The following is a 19,374-nucleotide window of genomic DNA, read 5'->3' as shown; positions in this document are numbered from 1 at the left end:
TTGATTTGTTGGAGGAAAGGCTGGTGTTGGTGCTTCAATGGAAGTTGGCACATGTGCAGTTGACAGTCGGGTTCCCCTTCTATGAGAATCTAATGTGCCTCTGATCTCCTAGGAGGTGGACCCAGCTCACACAAGGAAGGACAGGAAGTGATGATGTGAGCGGCACGCCGATCTGGAAACAAACTGCCTCTGCTCCTGGAAGCAACTCTGTGTCTGACAAGCCATGGACCGGTAGCGGTCCACGGCCTGGGGACCCCTGCCCTAAAAGGCCATTTATCACAACATGCATGTTTTGATAACCTAAATGTTTACAGCAGACACCTGCAGTCAGGGCCGGTCCTAGGGTCACAGCCGCCTGGGTGCAGAAATATTTCTGGCGCCCCCACATGGGCGTCACCATTTTACTAACTTCTCCCCTTTACAAATGTTTCCACAGAGATGCTCCCCCACAAAGTCTTCATTACCCTGGGATCCTTACATGATCTCTTAACAATAAACAAAATACAAGAAGAGAAGCAGAGTACTTTATCGGGACCTGGAGGGGGACTCTGTGATGGACACAGAGAGGGCTTCTGTTCGAGAGTCTGTTAGATGTTCGGCGCCCCCACCTCTGCAGGCGCCTGGGTGCAATGCACCCTGTGCACCCTGCCTAGGATCGGCCCTGCCTGCAGTCTTGTTCTATCTTGCTGAAGCAATCAGCCAGAAGTCAGAGCAACAAACATTGTCCACCAGAGCTGAACTTGATTACAAACATTCTGACCATCGTACAGAACTGCTACATTTTGGCAAAATTTCGTTCCGTTTCTGCAGACAGAGGAAAATACTATTTTTCCATCCGTCTGCAGATCGGGGGAACACGGACAGATGGTCTGTGTTCATCCAATCCCCCCCATAGAGGAGAGCGGAGATCTGACAGGGCAGTCCCTGCACAGTGTGCAGGGACCGCCCTGTCATCTGCCGGCTCAGCGGATAACTGTGATAGGGCCCTAATTGTCTCGATTTCCAAGCAAAAAAAATGTATTTCTTTGTCAGTGGGAAAACATCCAAAATCAGCAGGTGATCAAATACTTTTTTTCCCCTCAGTTTAGGGGGGTGGTTGGGTAAGCTGACAGTTTATCTGTGGGGCACAGTAGTGACTGGACAAGGCTGGCAGGGGTAGCCCTCAGCTACAAACGATATGACATGAATGGCCATGTTAGGAGAGTTATGGCTCAGAGCTGTGGGCACCTTTAGATATGTGTATATGTCTATGTATTTGCCTAGAACATTTCTCTGGCAAATGCAGTACAACCAATTTAATATTTAAAAAGAGTGTTATATTTACAATAATCATGTAGAAAACTTTAGCAAGGTATACAAATGGTAATTTTATTTGCAGAGCTAGTTAAAATTTGTAAGCACACTTGATAAGTCGCTGTGTATCAAGGTCTGGTGATTGTACCTCTTTCAAATCTAGTATAAAATGCTGCTAAAGTAGATACTTGGTGGCTACATCAAGCAGTTAATTGAAATAAAAGTGCAGTCATTAAAAAACTGGGTTGGTATGAGATGCTGCAGTATGCACATGCTCTTATTCAAAGTTCTGTGACAAAGGAACATGTGATGACCACACAGTGGCAGCTGGTGCTCAATTTTTTTGTGGGGGATCAAACAACCCTGTCTCTGTGGGGCAGTGGGTGATGGCGGCGAGCAGGGTGGCCTTCATGGGTCTTTTCCCATCCTCTCCTCCTATCAGGCGTCCAATCACAGCGCCTGTCGTTTCAGCCAATCAGGTGACGGGTAACAGACCCGAGATTGTCGGAGAGGCGGTTCAGTGTTCAAAAAGTAAATGAATATTCTCTTTCCTAACACACCTGTGTGAACTGCCAGCGCCAAGCATGGCTCTATATAGGTGCTTCAAAAACACCCCGCCGCTGTATTTCAGGCGCCTGAAAAGGGGGTGGCAGTGGCGGCCATGGATAGATTCATGCTATGCATGAATCTATCTTTTGGTTCATAGAGGGGGTGGCGCCAGTGCGCCCTTATGGACGCACCGCCACTGTGATCACATACTTACACTAATTTGGCAGCAAGATTTATTTATAACAGTATAACATTTTGGAACCACGTCAATATGATTCTAAAGGTGAAGATGCAATACACACAGCACTAATAAAATTTTAAGAAAAATTACACCAATGAAACGAGCATAAAAATGTATCTGACGTATTTGCAGATTACACTGTTCCGTTTAACCACTTAAGCCCCGGACCAAAATTCAGGTAAAGTACCAGGCCCCTTTTTGCGATTCGGGACTGCGTCGCTTTAACTGACAATTGCGCGTGACGTGGCTCCCAAACAAAATTGGCGTCCTTTTTTTCCCACAAATAGAGCTTTCTTTTGGTGGTATTTGATCACTTTTGCGGTTTTTATTTTTTGCGCTATAAACAAAAATAGAGCGACAATTTTGAAAAAAATTCAATATTTTTTACTTTTTGATATAATAAATATCCCCTAAAAATATATATAAAAAAACATTTCCTCAGTTTAGGTTGAAACGTATTCTTCTTATTTTTGGTAAAAAAATCGCAATAAGCGTTTATCGGTTGGTTTGCGAAAAATTTATAGCGTTTACAAAATAGGGGATAGTTTTTATTGCATTTTTAATTATTTTTTTACTTCTAATGGCGGCGATTAGCAATTTTTTTCGTGACTGCGACATTATGGCGGACACTTCGCACAATTTTGACACATTTTTGGGACCATTGTCATTTACAGCAAAACATGCATTTAAAATGCATTTTTTATTGTGGAAATGACAGTTGCAGTTTGGGAGTTAACCACAGGGGCACTGAAGGGGTTATGTTTCACCTAGTGTGTGTTTACAACTGTAGGGGGGTGTGGCTGTAGGAGTGACGTCATCGATTGTGTCTCCCTATAAAGGGGATGACACGATCCATGCAGCCGCCACAGTGAAGCACGGGAAAGCCATGTTTACACGCAGCTCTCCCCGTTCTTCAGTTCCGGGGACCGATCGCGGGACCCCAGCGGCAATCCTTTTTCGCGGTCCCGGAGCTTCGGACCGGGTCGCGGGCGCGACCCATGGCTGGGTAAATGTACAGGACGTGCCGGTACGTCCATCTGCCCAGCCGTGCCATTCTGTGGCCGTATATATACAGTGGGCGGTCCTTAAGTGGTTAAGATGGGCAGGGAAGGCTACAATATAGTGTAAAGCACATGTGTCAAACACAAGGCCTGCAGGCCAAACCGGCCCATGAGGTCATTTCATGTGGCTCTCGCACCTCTCCTGCAGCTGAGGAACCCCAACTCTGCCCCACCTTGTCTCAGCAGCAGGGAAGACAGAACTCCTTCTACAGATCCTGTGTCTCTCTGCAGCCTCAGCATTCAGCTGACTCCAGTCCACCTCTGGTCTTCCTCCAGAAACCGCACTTTCTGATTCCCAGCTCCGCCTCCAGCTTCGTCCTGGCAACAGCACAAGGTAAGAGGGGTGCACAATGATATAAGGGAGGATGGGGAACTCTTGACTTTTGATGGTGAGAGAGCTGTTGACATCTCACGTGGGAGGTTCCTCTGGACATTTGCTTATAATTATTATGCAAATAATACAATTCAATGCCAGTTGAAAAGGAGGGTCGCACACCACTGGTATCATGCACCATAAACTTTATTGGAGACTGCCGAGAAGGAACACCATGGCAGAACCATGTTCCTTTTTAGACTTGCACCATCTGCTACAGGAGTGTGAGTGGGTTTCCTGTCTGCACCTGCCCTTCCCAGCTTAAAGCAGTAGTGGACTCTGGCTCACGAATCATTTGCAACTAAAAGGCCACTAATTTATTCCTTTTAAAACAAATCGCAATCCAATTTATCTCCTTACCATGTTTATTATTTCTTTGCCTGTGTATTTTCATTTGTTTGTATCCCGGCACCATCTTGGCTCTTGTCTGTCGCTTTCTCCCCGTAGAATACTTCTGCCCTTTCCTCCGTGTCATTTTGTACATGCGCAGTGAACCCCATTGATGCTGAACTCTGCTGTTACACAGCCTGTGCCATCGCAAGTCACATGTGGTGTATTGGGAAAGTCTAAAGCCGCGTACACACGATCAGTCCATCCGATGAGAACGGTCTGAAGGACCGTTGTCATCGGTTAACCGATGAAGCTGACTGATGGTCCGTCGCGCCTACACACCATCGGTTAAAAAAATGATTGTCAGAACGCGGTGACGTAAAACACAACGACGTGCTGTAAAAAACGAAGTTCAATGCTTCCAAGCATGCGTCGACTTGATTCTGAGCATGCGTGGATTTTTAACTGATGGTTGTGCCTACCAACGATCGGTTTTGACCTATCGGTTAGGAATCCATCGGGTTAAATATTAAAGCAAGTTGGCTTTTTAACCGATGGTTAAATAACCTGTGGGGCCCACACACGATCGGTTTTGACCGATGAAAGCGGTCCATCAGACCGTTGTCCTCTGGTTAACCTATCGTGTGTACGAGGCCTCAAAGGATCCATAATTTCACAGGATTGCCTGCTGATGATGCAGGCATGGCCTCAGGATCAATAGACTAATGGCACATGGACCATGACGTAAATAAAAGCCAAAATGCACATGCGCGGTGATGTCATTGAAGAACACATCAGGTGATTTCTCTTAATGGGTGCAAGTTGGAACAGTATGAACGATATCAATATGTAATTTAATCTAGACGTCGATACATAAGGAAAACTAGTGAATATTTTAAGTAAAAACAGTAATAATCAAATGCATAGGCAATCGTTTAATATGGTAAACAGTAGATCCATTTATACACCTTTGGAAGTATTTGACCAAGAGTGCAGAATTCACTATTCTTAGATGAACTATTTTCAAACCATAAATTCAAAAGGCTTCCCTACCAAAAAAAAAGCGAAAAACAAACAGCAAAAGCTGAACAGGGATGACAAATGTAATCAAGAACAGACGGAAACTGAAGCCAATAGTATGTGCTGTGTTGTGTGTGTCTATGGACACATAACCCAGCTCGGGAGTAAGCCATCACGAGTGCCTCCATAGTAAGCAGCTTGCTGTGGCGGCACCCAGATGGGTGGAAGGGCCAGGAGCCCAGGAAAAAGAGGTTTGGGGCTGCTCTTTGCAAAACCATTGCACAGAGCAGGTAAATCTAACATGTTTATTTTATATATAAAAAATAAAAATTACTTTTACAATCACTTTTAATTATATTTGGCACAACTTTCTGATGCAAGCTGCCGATCTGCACTCCTGTCCCAGGTCAGAGGCTAGAAGACATTTTATTACCTTGGCATCCAAGTAACGCGCTTTGTTTATAAGACACTTGGGCAGATTCAGGTACCTGCGCGACTAGTTACGGCGGTGCAGCGTATTGTATTTACGCTACGCTGACGCAACTTACAGGAGCAAGTGAAGTATTCACAAAGCACTTGCTCCGTAAGTTGCGGCGGCGTAGCGTAAATGGGGCCGGCGTAAGCCCGCGTAATTCAAATGTGGAAGGGGGGGGCGTGTTTTATGCTAATATGTGATGACCTGACATGATTTACGAACGGCGCATACGCCGTCCGTGTACATATCCCAGTGTGCATTGCTTCATATGACGCTGCAAGGACGTCATTGGTTTTGACGTGAACGTAAATTACGTCCAGCCCTATTCGCGAACGACTTGCGCAAACGACGCAAACAATTCAAATTTCGAAGCGGGAACGATGTCCATACTTAACATTGGCTGCGCCACCTAATAGCAGGAGCAACGTTACGCCGAAAACGACTTACGCAAACGACGTAAAAAACTAACCGCCGGTCGCACGTACGTTTGTGAATCGGCGTAACTAGGTAATTTACATAATCTACGCCGAAAACGACGGGAGCGCCACCTAGCGGCCAGCGTGAGTATGCACCCTAAGATACGACGGCGTAAGAGACTTATGCCAGTCGTATCTTAGGCTAATGTCGGCGTTTCTTGCTTTCTGAATACAGAAAGAAGATACGCCGGTGCAGATTTGAATTTACGCGGCGTATCTCTGAATCTAGCCCACTGTCAACAATGGCAGCCTCTAGATTTAGCACATTTTAAGTTTCCTTTAAAAAAATATATTTTTGTTCAGGTATTGCTTTGACCCATATGTGACCCATATACACAGAGAAAACGGCTGTATATGTTGCTTGCCTTCATTAAAGTAAACTACTTCTGAGAGATATGGATTCTGCTATTGCTGAAAATGCTAGTTGCCTGGCTGCAATATTTGGCCTCACTCCAGTCTGCCTCACAATTTATAGCTAGCCATATGCTTGTATATTATTGTACAAAAATTAGCATTAAAAATTTCAGTACATTTGATGATGCCAACAGAGACTTCCCAAATGGCGTTCAAAAGTATCTCAAAACTACATTCGATTTTGGAATAAACAGAATCATGTGAATAACAAATGTCCTTTGTTAGAAATTTCTATTCCGCTCCTTCGAATATTTTTTCACTATGGTAAAAAAAAAACAATTGTAGATCTAACCATTGAATGAACATTCTGAACGTTCAATTTAATGTGATCTTCCTAATTAGTATATGTTGACAGCTATGGAATGCCAATCTTCCACGGTGCAGGAGAATCATCTTCATTTGGTGCTCAAGGATATTGCTGTATGACTATGCTAAAAAAAAAAAAAATCCAACTCCTGATATTTGCAATCTAGCTGTTCAGTAGCTTTTCTAGAAGAAGGGGGGCGGGGGGGGGGGGCAATCAGGGCCATCTTAATAGCATCATGGGCCTCTGGGCAAAGCAATGCTCTGGGGCCCCTACAATGATGACAGTGCAGGTAAACCGACATCAAGTAGGTAGGAGGCAGACTGCCTCCCCTGTGTATCTATCACTCTCAGTGCCATCATGGGGCCCCCAATTTCGGGGGAAGGGTGGGCTCAAGGGCCAGCTGCTTTGGGCAAAGTGCAGGGGCCCCCTATGCAGTGCCCAGGTGTGCCCTCTCATTAAGACAGCCCTGAGTGCAATAGCTTTGGAAGTCATGCAAACATGCTGATCTGTTCTTGTGGGGTCAGTTTTAATCCTATGGCCTGGAAGAAACATTTGTGTCAATGTTATTTGAATCCCCAGTCCCAACTGCTACTCATATTCATACATTTCTCAAGCCACCACAAAATATACCCTTTTTTCTGTTTGTTCACATATGTGTATTTTATAAATTAATCATAGGGGGAGATTTACCAAAACTAGTACACATAGAATCTGGTGCAGCTATGCATATTAACCAATCGGCTGCTTGGTTTTAGCCCCAAAAACTGCACTGTCTAAATCGGTGCTACGCTGCACCGACTCCCAAAAGTAGTTCCTGCACTATAAAACAAGTGAAAATATTGCGCTGTACAGTGATATACAAAATGGATATAAATATATATAAGTGAATATACATACATACACACAAATATGTATGGGTGAATGAGAAAAACGTGAAGGTGACACTTAAATAACAGTGAATAACAATGTTGAACAGTCCCTGTTCAGGGATACAACGCAAAGGTCCAGAAAACCAAGGATCCAGCCATATAAAGATGCAGTTCATCAACACTTGATCCGATCAATGCAGTGATGTAAACTTAAAAAATATTAGAATAAAAATAGTTCAAAGAAGAGAGGCCTCGTATCCGGAAATGGGTGAGAGACAGAAGGTAAGCCGTAACCAAGATCTCATAAATACACCTCTAGTGGTCCCAACAGCTCACCTCGGATCTGGCAAGTCGGACTAAGTCGGCCTAGTCCTAGTGAATGTAGTCCAGAACTAGGTATCAGATGCGAGTCTCCATATAGTTCGATGCATGAAAAACATAAAAAACAGGACTAGGCCGACTTAGTCCGACTTGGGTACAGCGTCGTACGACCACGCAATTGTCAGTTAAAGCAACGCAGTGCTCTATCACAAAAAATGGCCTGGTCAGTAAGTGGTTAAATCCTTCCGGGGCTGAAGTGGTTAATTTGCAAAATAAATAAACTGGAACCTGGAAGTTAAATAAAAAAAATATCTTAAATATTTTCGACTGCTCAAAATGGAAAGAATTTATTTTTTTAATAAATCTATTTTTATTTGGTTAAGAAGGAACATTACAAAATTATTGCATATATAATTCGATATTTGCAGTAATACAAAACTGTAAGAGCCGGTTCACACAGGGGCGACTCGTCAGGTGACTCAGCCGCCTGACAAGTCGCGCTCCGTTCTATTCAATAGAACCGTTCTAATAGGAGCGACACAAGTCGCTCCCACTTAGAAAAAGGTTCTTGTACGACTTTGGGGGCGAGTTGCATTGACTTCAATACAGAAGTCATTTTGTAAGTCGCCTCTCAAGTCGTCGTGAGATCACCTTGCCAAGTCGCCCCCCAAAGTCATGCCGCCTCTGTGTGAACTGGCCCTAATGCCGCGTACACACGATCTGTTCGTCTGATGAAAACGGTCTGATGGACTGTTTTCATCGTGTGTGGGCCCCCTCGTTGTTTTTTTTACCCATCGGTGAAAAAAAAACTAGGAACTTGTTTTAAAATTATCTGATGGTTAAAAAACCGATAGAAAAACACAATCGTCTGTGGGCACGTCCATCGGTTAAAAATCCACGCATGCTCAGAATCAAGTCGACGCATGCTTGGAAGCATTGAACTTAATCTTTCTCAGCACGTCGTTGTGTTTTATGTCACCGCGTTCTGACACGATCGTTTTTTTAACTGATGGTGTGTAGGCAAGACTGAAAGTCAGCTTCATCGGATATCTGATGAAAAAATCCATCAGATCGTTTTCATCGGATGAACCGATCGTGTGTACAGGGCATTAGACTTGTATTATAGAATTGCTCAGACCTTGTTGGCCTAGACTAGCCTATTTTTACCTTTTTTTTGGCAGAAGGTATAAACATACAAGGGACATATATAACATATAGGCTTCATTTCCATGGATGTTTTTACAGCCACTTTTTTTTAGCCTTTTTTACAGCTTAAAAACGCCTGTCCATGTTTTTTTTTGTTTTTTTTTAGCTGGAGCTCAAAAAAGCTGTGGTAGCGTTTTTGAGCGTTTTTACAGCTCTAAGGCTGGAGCTTTAGAACGCACTGGTCCTGGTTTTTTTTTGCAGCTTAAAAACGGCTCGGGCATCTACAGCTCAAAAACGTCATGGTGGGCATGAGGCCATAGTCTAACATGGAGAGCCGTTTTTAAGCTGCAAAAAAAGCTCAGAAAAGTGGCTGTAAAAACGTCCAAAAACGTCCATGGAAATAAAGCCTTACTGTCAAACATCTAATCTCGTATCAAGGACTCCAGTTCTCCTTTTCTTATGCAGTCCATTATGGAACCTATTGATTCACAAATAAATCTTCCCCCCTCACTGCATAGAGACAGCTGAAGTCCCAAGGAAGGAAGGGAGGCAGCAGGCGCACTCAGAGGCAATGTGAAAATATAACCAACTTAACACTGGATATGAACCCACCTTTTTTTTGGAGTTTAATACCAGTAGTAGGTCAGCCTCTATACCTTAACAGGATGCTCAGTCAGAGCTACTTGTGAAGCTTTCATAGAGAACAAAAAAAAGGTTCACATGGCACCTTTTAAAACAGTGACCCTATGGTATATCCGACATCTGGATTTACTTAGATTGTTTCATTTACAAAGAAATCCTTTTCAGAAGGTAACACAGAAGACCGACTTGTGGTTCTTGTAGCTCCCATCATTCAGAGGAGTGATAGATCCTCTTATGTGATGTTTCTTTTGAAGTCTGCAAGCCTGCTCTGGCTACAGCAATCTGTAAAACACATTAAGTTCTTCCTGTTGAAGAGAAATGTGTTTGCCCGTTCATTTATTTTCCCTTTTTGCTTTCCTGCAGCGAGATCCATCCTCGCTGCCGCAGACAACAGTGGTCTCTGATTGTGTGGTCCCGACTCTCGAGAAGTGAATGCCTATGTTTCTCTACTTTCTTCATCCCTTCTCAGGAACGCAGAGCATTCACATGCAAACATGTTAATATTGCTCCTTGTTTTTCCACCTCCTGCAGGCAATGCCTTGTGAGGGAGTGCACAAGAGAACAAAAACAACTGCAGGGCTCAAGGCTTTTCTCGAAACGCAGAGGCCCATACGTCTCAATAATAATGCTTGCGGCGTGAGAATGTCTGCTCACTTGTACCTACGAGAGTGGATTCTGATCTTTCGTTTAAAAACAAGTTGTCCTGTCTTGTTCTCACGTATTTTGATTTTGTGAAGATGCAAAACAGAAAACCTGTATAGGTTGCTTTGGAAGGTAACAAATAATGAAATGTTGTCTTTTTTTTCCCCCTATTAGGCTTGACATATTTCACCTGTCCATCTATCCGAAAGGCCTAGTGCTCCAGAATATAATTTTACCTTTTTAACATTTTAGATGCAAATCTTATCTGGAATATTAAAATTAAAAAGCATGTGATCCTATAACTTTTCTTCACATTATTCCTAATCACTGCACTATGATTAGTGGGTTCTTGCAAATATTTATATGGGATAACAGCAGCATAGCATATCTTTAACCACTTAAGGACCAGACCAATATGCTGCTAAATGACCCAAGGGGTTTTTACAATTCGACACTGCGTCGCTTTAACAGACAATTGCGTGGTCGTGCGACGTGGCTCCAAAACAAAATTTGCGTCCTTCTCTTCCCACAAATAGAGCTTTCTTTTGGTGGTATTTGATCGCCTCTGCGTTTTTTTTTTTTTTTTTTGCGCTATATACAAATATAGAGCGACATTTTTGAAAAAAAATCAATATTTTTTACTTTTTGTTATAAGAAAAATCAAATAAACTAAATTTTAGTCAAACATTTAGGCCAAAATGTATTCAGCCACATGTCTTTGGTAAAAAAAAATCGCAATAAAAAAAAAATAGCTACCTAGCGGGAACAGCGACACTAATACAGCGATCAGAAAAATGATCGCTTAGTGACACTGGCAATAGGGAGTGAAAGGGTTAACTAGGGCGGTGATCAAGGGGTTAAAACTTTAAGGGGGGGTACGGGGCTACCCTGGACCTAACACTAACTGCCTGTCACACTGCCACTAAATGCAGTGATCAGTACATATATGATCACTGCATTCAGTGACAGGGGGGTGAGATCACAAGGGGGTAAATGTGTAGTGTGTGTCAGTGTAGTGTTAGTGCAGACTCACTGTGTGATGTCTTCTCTCCTCAGCGGGGGTTGAAAATACAGCCGAGAGGAGAGATCACATCACTTCCCTCTTCCTGTACACAGGCAGAGGAAGTGACACACCGGGGAGCGCGCGGATTGCCTGGGAGCGATCCGGAGGGGGCGGACAAAAACGAACAGCCGCCCCCTCATCCCGGATCGCTCGGACAGCCACGGGGACCGCCGCAGGTACCGGGGGGGGGGGTCCCGATCTAGGCAGGGACGTACAGGTACGCCAATGTGCCTGTACTTGCCATTCTGCCGACGTATATGTACATGCGGCGGTCCTTAAGTGGTTAAACATGGCAGCTTTCTTCTTTACGGCAGTTATTTTTCTAAACTTTTATTTTACATATTATACACAATTTATATAGCTCCAACAGTTTACGCAGAGCTTTACAACGTAAAGGGGGTTGGCACAATTACAGTACAGTTCAATACAGAAGGTACAGGAGGGCCTTGTTCGTAGAGCTTACATTATAAGGGAGGAGGTGGTGATACAAAAGGTAATGGCTGCGGAGAATGATTTAATGGGGGTGGCTCGGGGACAGTTGTTAGGTGAGTGTGGCATAGGCTTCCCTAAATAAATGAGTTTTCAGGGCTCTCCTAAAAGTGGACAGGGTAGGGGCTGATCGGTCATACCCGAGCAGGGAGTGGCTCTGGAGAAGTCCTGAAGGTGAGAATGGGAGGAGGTAACAAGGGAGTTGGAGAGCAGGAGATCCTGGTAGGAGCGGAGGGGGCGATTTGGGCAATATCTGCAGATGAGGTTGGAGATGTAGATGGTGGTGATGTTGTGGATGACCTTGTATATTGTGGTTGGCATTTAGAATTTTACACAAAGGGGTAGGGAAAGCCAGTAAAGGGATTGGCAGAGTGGAGCAGCAGTTACAGATTGGTTAGTGAGGTGTATTATGCCTCGTTTCCACTGAGCGGAACGGTTCGGTACAGTTTGGAAGGGTTAGAATGGTCCGGCCTATTCAGGTGAGTGTTTCCACTGCAAGTCGGACCTATTATCTGGACTGAACGGCGACATAGTGTTTGTTTTGCTTTCCTTTGACGTGAGCATTGACATTTTTCTGTCCACCAATCAGAATGTATTGTGTGACGCCAGTAGCTCCGCCCTAACCCAACTGTACCATTTTCTATGGCCCCACATCTGAAGCAGGACCCTGAATGGTGCGGTATGGTTTGGTTGTATGGACTACTTTCATAATGGAAACACTCAAAATAGCGCACCGTACCAACCCCAACCGCTTTTTTTTTTGTAAAACTTTTTTTTATTGAGTTCAGTCACATCTTACAGTTTAGCAAAACTCGTTAGTAACAGTGACATACATTTCCCATTACAACAAAACAACAAAGAAAACACGAAGAAATATCCAAAGGTAGCAAAAACAAGTAAAGCATAAGAAGGTTATTCTTAGGAGTAAGGTGGATGGCTCGCCTACCCTCCTCAGTTATCTAAGCGCAGCTCAGGCTCTGGTATTGTCACGGGCGGGGACTCACCCTAGGCGGCCCCCGGGGCGACCCTACCCAGGGTCCACGCCAGAGGAGAGGGTGCCATTCAAGGCCTGAAATGATGTTTTAAAAGCAGAAAAAAATGTGCAAGTGTAAGGATCTGAGCCAGGGTTGCCAACTGCCCGTAAATTTACAGCCAGTTTGTAAAATTTGTCAGATTTTTTTTTCCCCCCGTCTGTAAATATCTGGGAGGTGCAACGCTGCATGTAAAAAACATGGCTGCAGACAAGTTTTGGAACTGTACATGAAACAGTTTTGAAGCTGGTCAGGTGGACACTTGGCGATTGCATGGAGCCACTTGGCATCTTATATGAATTATAAAGGAGGGGGAGCCAGGAGCGGGAGCACTGGGATGGGAGGACAATCAAAACAGAGGCACCAGAAGACCTTTAGACTGAGCCTGCCCTCAGTGCCCTGCAGCAGAACAATGTAGGAGGTCAGTGACCGCTCCAGCCAGGTCACAGTTTGGTGGGGGGGGGGGCTGGTGAGTGCACTAGGGCAAGGGAGACACTGATATAAAGGTTCCCCTTATATCAGTAACCCCCTTATCTTAGTGTATTTACTCTGCGGAAAGTGTTCTGTGGTTACTAAAGTCCCCGTGGCGTTATCCCCTTCATGTGGAACTTTAGGCTAGGAATGAAAATTGGCAGACAGGATTTTGAATGCAGAAGAGAAATGCTTTGTCTCTTCTGTATTAAAGTTACTTACCTGCCTGTCTGCCCCTGCCCCAGCTCATTGCTCAAATTTGTCAATGGCAAATCTGACAGAACTCCCATGCATGTGTGGGCCTAACATCACCTTGGCCTGGCAAATGACCGCACTTGCGATCAGGACCTGGAAGCCGGCCAACCGAAGATCTCAGTAGCCGGTGGAGTGTTTCAAGTGCAAGGAGGAACTCTGATGTAAAGGGGAATTCTGCAAGGCAGAACTATGCTATTATGTAAGGTTGACAATAAACCACATTACATCAGAGTTCACCTTTACATCAGGGCCCGCAGGGTTCCCCTTACACTGTGTTGGGGAACCCTGCAGACTCTGATGTAAAGGTGAACTCGAGGACTATTGTGTAAGGGGGGGATCTAGTGATCATAGACCCCCCTTACATCAGAGTTCCCCTTTACATCAGGGTCCACAGAGCTTCTTCTTACACTGTAGGGCAGGCATGTCTAAAGTCTGGCCGGCGTTCCGGTCTCGGACGGCCTGCCTGGTCATTTTGACAATTTGTGGCCCCCAACGAATCCCAGAGTGCCGGGGCCACAAAAGAAATACATGCTGGCTGCCTTGGAGGTGGGACGCGCACCGTGCATACAGGAGTATTTCCTGTTTACACAGCGCCAGGAAGTTCTGTCTCCTGCGCTGCTATTGGAGGACTTTTCTGTCCATCACAGGAGGCGGGACTTTAGAATAAAGAGGCAGCCGATAAAACAGGAAATTCTCCTGTATGTTTGGCGGCACTCGTCCCGTGCCTCCGTCTCCTCCAAGGCTGTAGATGTCCATGAATCAGGCTGCAATGTTGATATGCATTCAGGGCAAAGAGGGGTGCTGCATTCAGGGCAAGGAGGGGTGCTGCATTCAGGGCAAGGAGGGGTGCTGCATTCAGGGCAAGGAGGGGTGCTGCATTCAGGGCAAGGAGGGGTGCTGCATTCATGACAAGGGGGGTGTTGCATTCATGGCAAGGGGGTTGTTGCATTCATGGCAAGGGGGGTGTTGCATTCAGTGCAAGGGGGGTGTTGCATTCATGGCAAGGGGGATGCTGCATTTAGGACAAATGGGGTGTTGCATTTATGACCCTTGTGAGGCTGTATTGTTGGGCAGTGACCCTTATTTTAATTCACAGTTCTTTATTTATAATGTAAGATTTTTTTTACGGTGAAGGTGCGTGTTATACACCGATAAATACGGTATATCCAAATAACATGCCTGAGCTCATCTCTTCACTACACAAAGTCAAGAGAATTCTTGTTGGGCAGTGTATTAGTGCTCGAACGAACACACTTAGACCGAATTTTAATGGTTCACAGAATGTCAGGCAAAATGGTCGGCCTTCGCATGTTCACTTCTTCAAATCTGGCTCTCTTTGAAAAAAGTTTGGACACCCCTGCTGTAGGGGGGACTCTTGTATAGACCAGAGACCCCCATTACATCAGTGTTTTCCTTTTTCCACAGCATCCCCCCTTATATAAGAGGTCTCCTACCCTTTGACATCAGGGTCCGCAGCGATCCCCCCTGGCACTGTAATGAGGAACCTTGTATAAGGAGAAAGTCTGTGGACTCTGATGTAAGGGGGGGTACTCTTGGAACCCTGATGTATAGGGAAATGCTGGAGACTTGTGTAATGGGAGGCTTGGATCTGAACTCGGGGTTCATCCTGACTGTTGCCCTTTATATTTTCTTTTGTATGCATATGAAATGGAAATGTAAATTTTTATCCTGTGATACAGTAATTGGGAATATTTTGTGGTTACAAGGACTGTTGTATACACTGCACACATTTATAATGACTAGGCATAGATTCTGTTAAATGACCCCCCTTAAGCCTCTCCCACTGCCAAAACCTGGCCATGCATTCTGATTGCCATGGTGTGCTATGCATGCTGCAGAACGTATTTTCCGGTTTCATCACATGGTGCCCCAGGTCTTTCATCATCCTAGTTGTGCTTACATTTTGTCACTCTATTTGGAATATTTCCTTATAAAGCCAGCAGATTGTTCTGAGTATTGTTATATCTTTTATACTGCTTACACGTTGATTCGAATAGAGTTTATAATAGAGTTTACACCTATGTTCCTGTGCTCTGTCTGTATATTTTCCATGTGTTGTCAGTATAAAAAAAAAATCACAGGAAGTTGGCGACCCTGATTTAAAGCGGAGTTGCACCCTAAAAAGAAACTTTTTATTAACCGCGTCCCATTAATGTAAAAAAATAAAATAATGTTTTACTCACTTGTATATGGCTGTTACTAGGCAGAATAGCGGCTCTGATAGGCTTTCCGAGTACAGCCCTCAGGCTGTATTTGGCTTCCAGATACTTATCTAAGGGACGTACTGGGGGTGCGTTCCTTGGATAAGACTGACAGGCGTCTCAGCCAATCGGGTTCACCGGTTCTGGTTACCGGTAACCTGATTGGCTGAAGCGTCATCGAGGGCGGGAGAAGACATCGAGAGACGTGGAAGGAGGATGGCCGACCCCAGAAAGGTATGTGCTGGGCGGGGGAGGGGCATTTTACAAGGCACAGCGGCGACAATGGGCACAGTGGCGACATTTGGCACAGTGACAATGGCATCAATTGGCACAGTGAGGACAATGGGCACAGTGACAGTGGCATCAATTGGAACAGTGGTGACAATTAAAGGGCACAGTAGCGACAATTGATGGGCCCAGTGGCTGCATTTGATGGGCACAGCGAGGCTGCACTTTTTTTTTCGTTTGTGCCCCCCCAAAAATTTTGAGCACCAGCCGCCACTGCCTGGCAGGCTTGTGATTTGCTAAAGATACGGGGGGGTCAGAAAAAAAAAAAATAATAATTAAAAAAAAAACGGGGACCATCGGGCCCCTTACAGGTGTAATGCCTGTACCCCCCTGATGGCAGCACTGGTAGCTCTGACTCTGCCACCGAGGGATAGGCTCTCCCAAAATGGCAGCAGCTGGAGCCAGTGATTGCAGACAATCCAATAAAACATTCACAATAGTAGGTTTCAGCCGGTGCCAATTTTAGAGATGTGTACTACTGTAAGGGAGGCCGACTATGGGCAGCCAGAACTGGGAGGGGCATGGTATTGCCAAGACACTGATGAAAGTATCAAATCTACGCTGGAGTGTACAGGGGTTAAAGATAAATTCACCATGATGATTGGTCAATATGGGGGAAGAGCAATAACTGCACATAGCTCTACTCTGCACAGTCAATCAGAAGTCTGATAGCATTACTATTTTTGTCTTTCAATACTAATTTTGTGTATCGATATACTTACCAAGTAATTCCAGTTTCAGCTAGGAGTGTGTTGCAGTCGCTTTTTGTTTTTTTTGCACGTTTCCCTTTTTAGAGCGGATAGCAGCCTCAGACACTGAGGTTTCATAGCCAAAAAAATGAAAAAGTTTTATGAAAGAGAATTCACTGTGAAGGAAGAAGTTGATTCAAGGGAAAGCAGTTCTTTGCACTGTTTACCACGCTGTGTTAGCCGACTATCATGGCTCAGTGAGCTGCACTCGCCAGTTGTCCCAATTGTATATAAAAGCAATTGGTGTGATGTCGGTACAGGATATATGTGGTGTAGATGCTTTGAGAGGGTGTGGGGGTGAAAGGTGTCTATATGGGAGTATGTATGCGGCAAATGTGTGTGGGTTGGGGTGGTGGATATCCCTTAACTATGCTGTGGTATGACACACATATGTTACAGTCAGATGCTGTTTGATTGTGTGTGTGGCCATGACCCTTGAATGCATGATATGTTTATATACAATTCGCAAGATCGCTACTGTTTAGATACCCTCCACGCTTCTCTCTCTCTCTCACATCTCTCTCTCTTTAATATTAAAAACGAGTAATAAAACGCACAATCTGCAATGGTTTATTTGTTATCACTGCATCTTAACCACTTGCTTACTGGACACATATACCCCCCTTCCTGCCCAGGCAAAATTTCAGCTTCCGGCACTGCGTCGCTTTAACTGACATTTGCGTGGTCGTGCGACATGGCTCCCAAACAACATTGGCGTCCTTTTTTTCCCCACTAATAGAGCTTTCTTTTGGTGGTATTTGATCACCTCTGCGGTTTTTATTTATATAAAACACAATATTTTTTACTTTTTGCTATAATAAATATCCCAATTTTTTTTGTTTTAAATATATTTTTTCTCAGTTTAGGTCGTTACGTATTCTTCTACGTATTTTTGTTAAAAAAAAAAAATCGCAATAAGCGACTGGTTTGCGCAAAAGTTATAGCGCCTACAAAATAGGGGACAGAATTATGAATATACACTGGTTACTGTATAAATGTGACTGGCATGGAAGGGGTTAACACTAGGGGGCGAGGAAGGGGTTAAATGTGTGCCCTGCATAGTGTTTCTAACTGTGGGGGAAGGGGACTGATCTGTGTCCCTATGTACAAGCCACCTTGTGGCCGTCTTTTGTCAATTGCCGGGATGTCAAGTGGGGGACAGTGGCCAGTTTTTGAGACTTGGTGTTTACAAGTTAAAATAAGTGTTTATTTTTTTTTTTGCTAGAAAATTACTTAGAACCCCCAAACATTTTATTTATTATATATATATATATATATATATATATATATATATATATATATATATATTTTCCTAACATAGAGCATGGGTCTTCAAACTACGGCCCTCCAGTTGTTCAGGAACTACAATTCCCATCATGCCTAGTCATGTCTGTGAATGTCAGTGTGTTACAATGCCTCACGGGATGTGTAGTTCTACAACAGCTGGAGGCCGTAGTTTGAGGATCCCTGCCCTAGAGAATAAAATGGCGGTCATTGCAATGCTTTCTGTCATGCCATATTTGCGCAGCGGTCTTGCAATCGCACTTTTTTGGGGAAAAACATACCTTTTTGATTTAAAAAATAAGACAAAAGTAAAGTTAGCCCAATTTTTTTTAATATATTGTGAAAGATATTACCCAGAGTAAATTGATCTCTAATATGTCACGTTTCAAAATTGCGCCCGCTCGTGGAATTGCAAAAAACATTTACCCTTAAAAAAAATCTTCATAGGCGACGTTTAAAAATGTATACAGGTTACCAGTTTTAAGTTAGAGGAGGTCTAGAGCTAGAATTATCGCTCTCGCTTTAGCAATCGCAGCGATACTTCACAGGTGTGGTTTGAAAGAATAATAATTTGGGTCACTTTTATTCCTATTACAAGAAATGTAAACATCCATTGTAATGAAAAAAAAAAAAAAAAAACCATGACAGGACCTTTTAAATATGAGATCTGGGGTCAAAAAGACCTCAGATCTCATATTTACACTAAAAATACAATGCTATAGAGCCGAGTGGGGGCCATCATCCCCTACTCGGCAGCCAGCCAAGCAGGAGAGAGGACCCGATCGTCTCCACCACTACCGGCGGCTCCAGTAAGTGGCAGAGATCACCAGAGCACGGCGGGAGGGGGGGACAGTGAGGCTGCAATTGATGTTTTTTTTTTAGTTTGTTTGAGGGGAGCCCCCCCAAATTTTGAGCACCAGCTACCACTGGTGGCTGAATTATGAGGGGTGTGATTTATGTTGAAGTGGGCTTGTTTACATTTAGCATGTACAGGCCTAGTGTACACTCCCACATTCACTGCAATTCCCAAAGGTTCATGGGAAATGCAGTTTCTTTTCCTGTAAAAAGAGGAAAGGATGTGATGTAATCCCTGCTCTTTGTCAGATTACTGTAGATGCTGCATTTATTTTTTTGAATTACAGAGTACTTTCTGCAGATTCAGTTAAGCTGGATACACACTATACAATTTTATTTAGATTTACCATATATTAGGTCAAACCTAAACAAACACCTTCAATTTGTATGTAATCAGGCAGGCCCTTCCACTACAGTTGAAGATAAATCTAAAGGAAATCAATCAAAAGTTGTATAGTGTAGCTATAGTTTAGCTTTAGACTTTTCTCTTTAATACATTTATGAAATT

This window comes from Rana temporaria, chromosome 5 (assembly GCF_905171775.1).
Source record: "Rana temporaria chromosome 5, aRanTem1.1, whole genome shotgun sequence".
Lineage (NCBI taxonomy): Eukaryota > Metazoa > Chordata > Amphibia > Anura > Ranidae > Rana > Rana temporaria.
Note: the sequence above shows the minus strand (reverse complement) of the source record.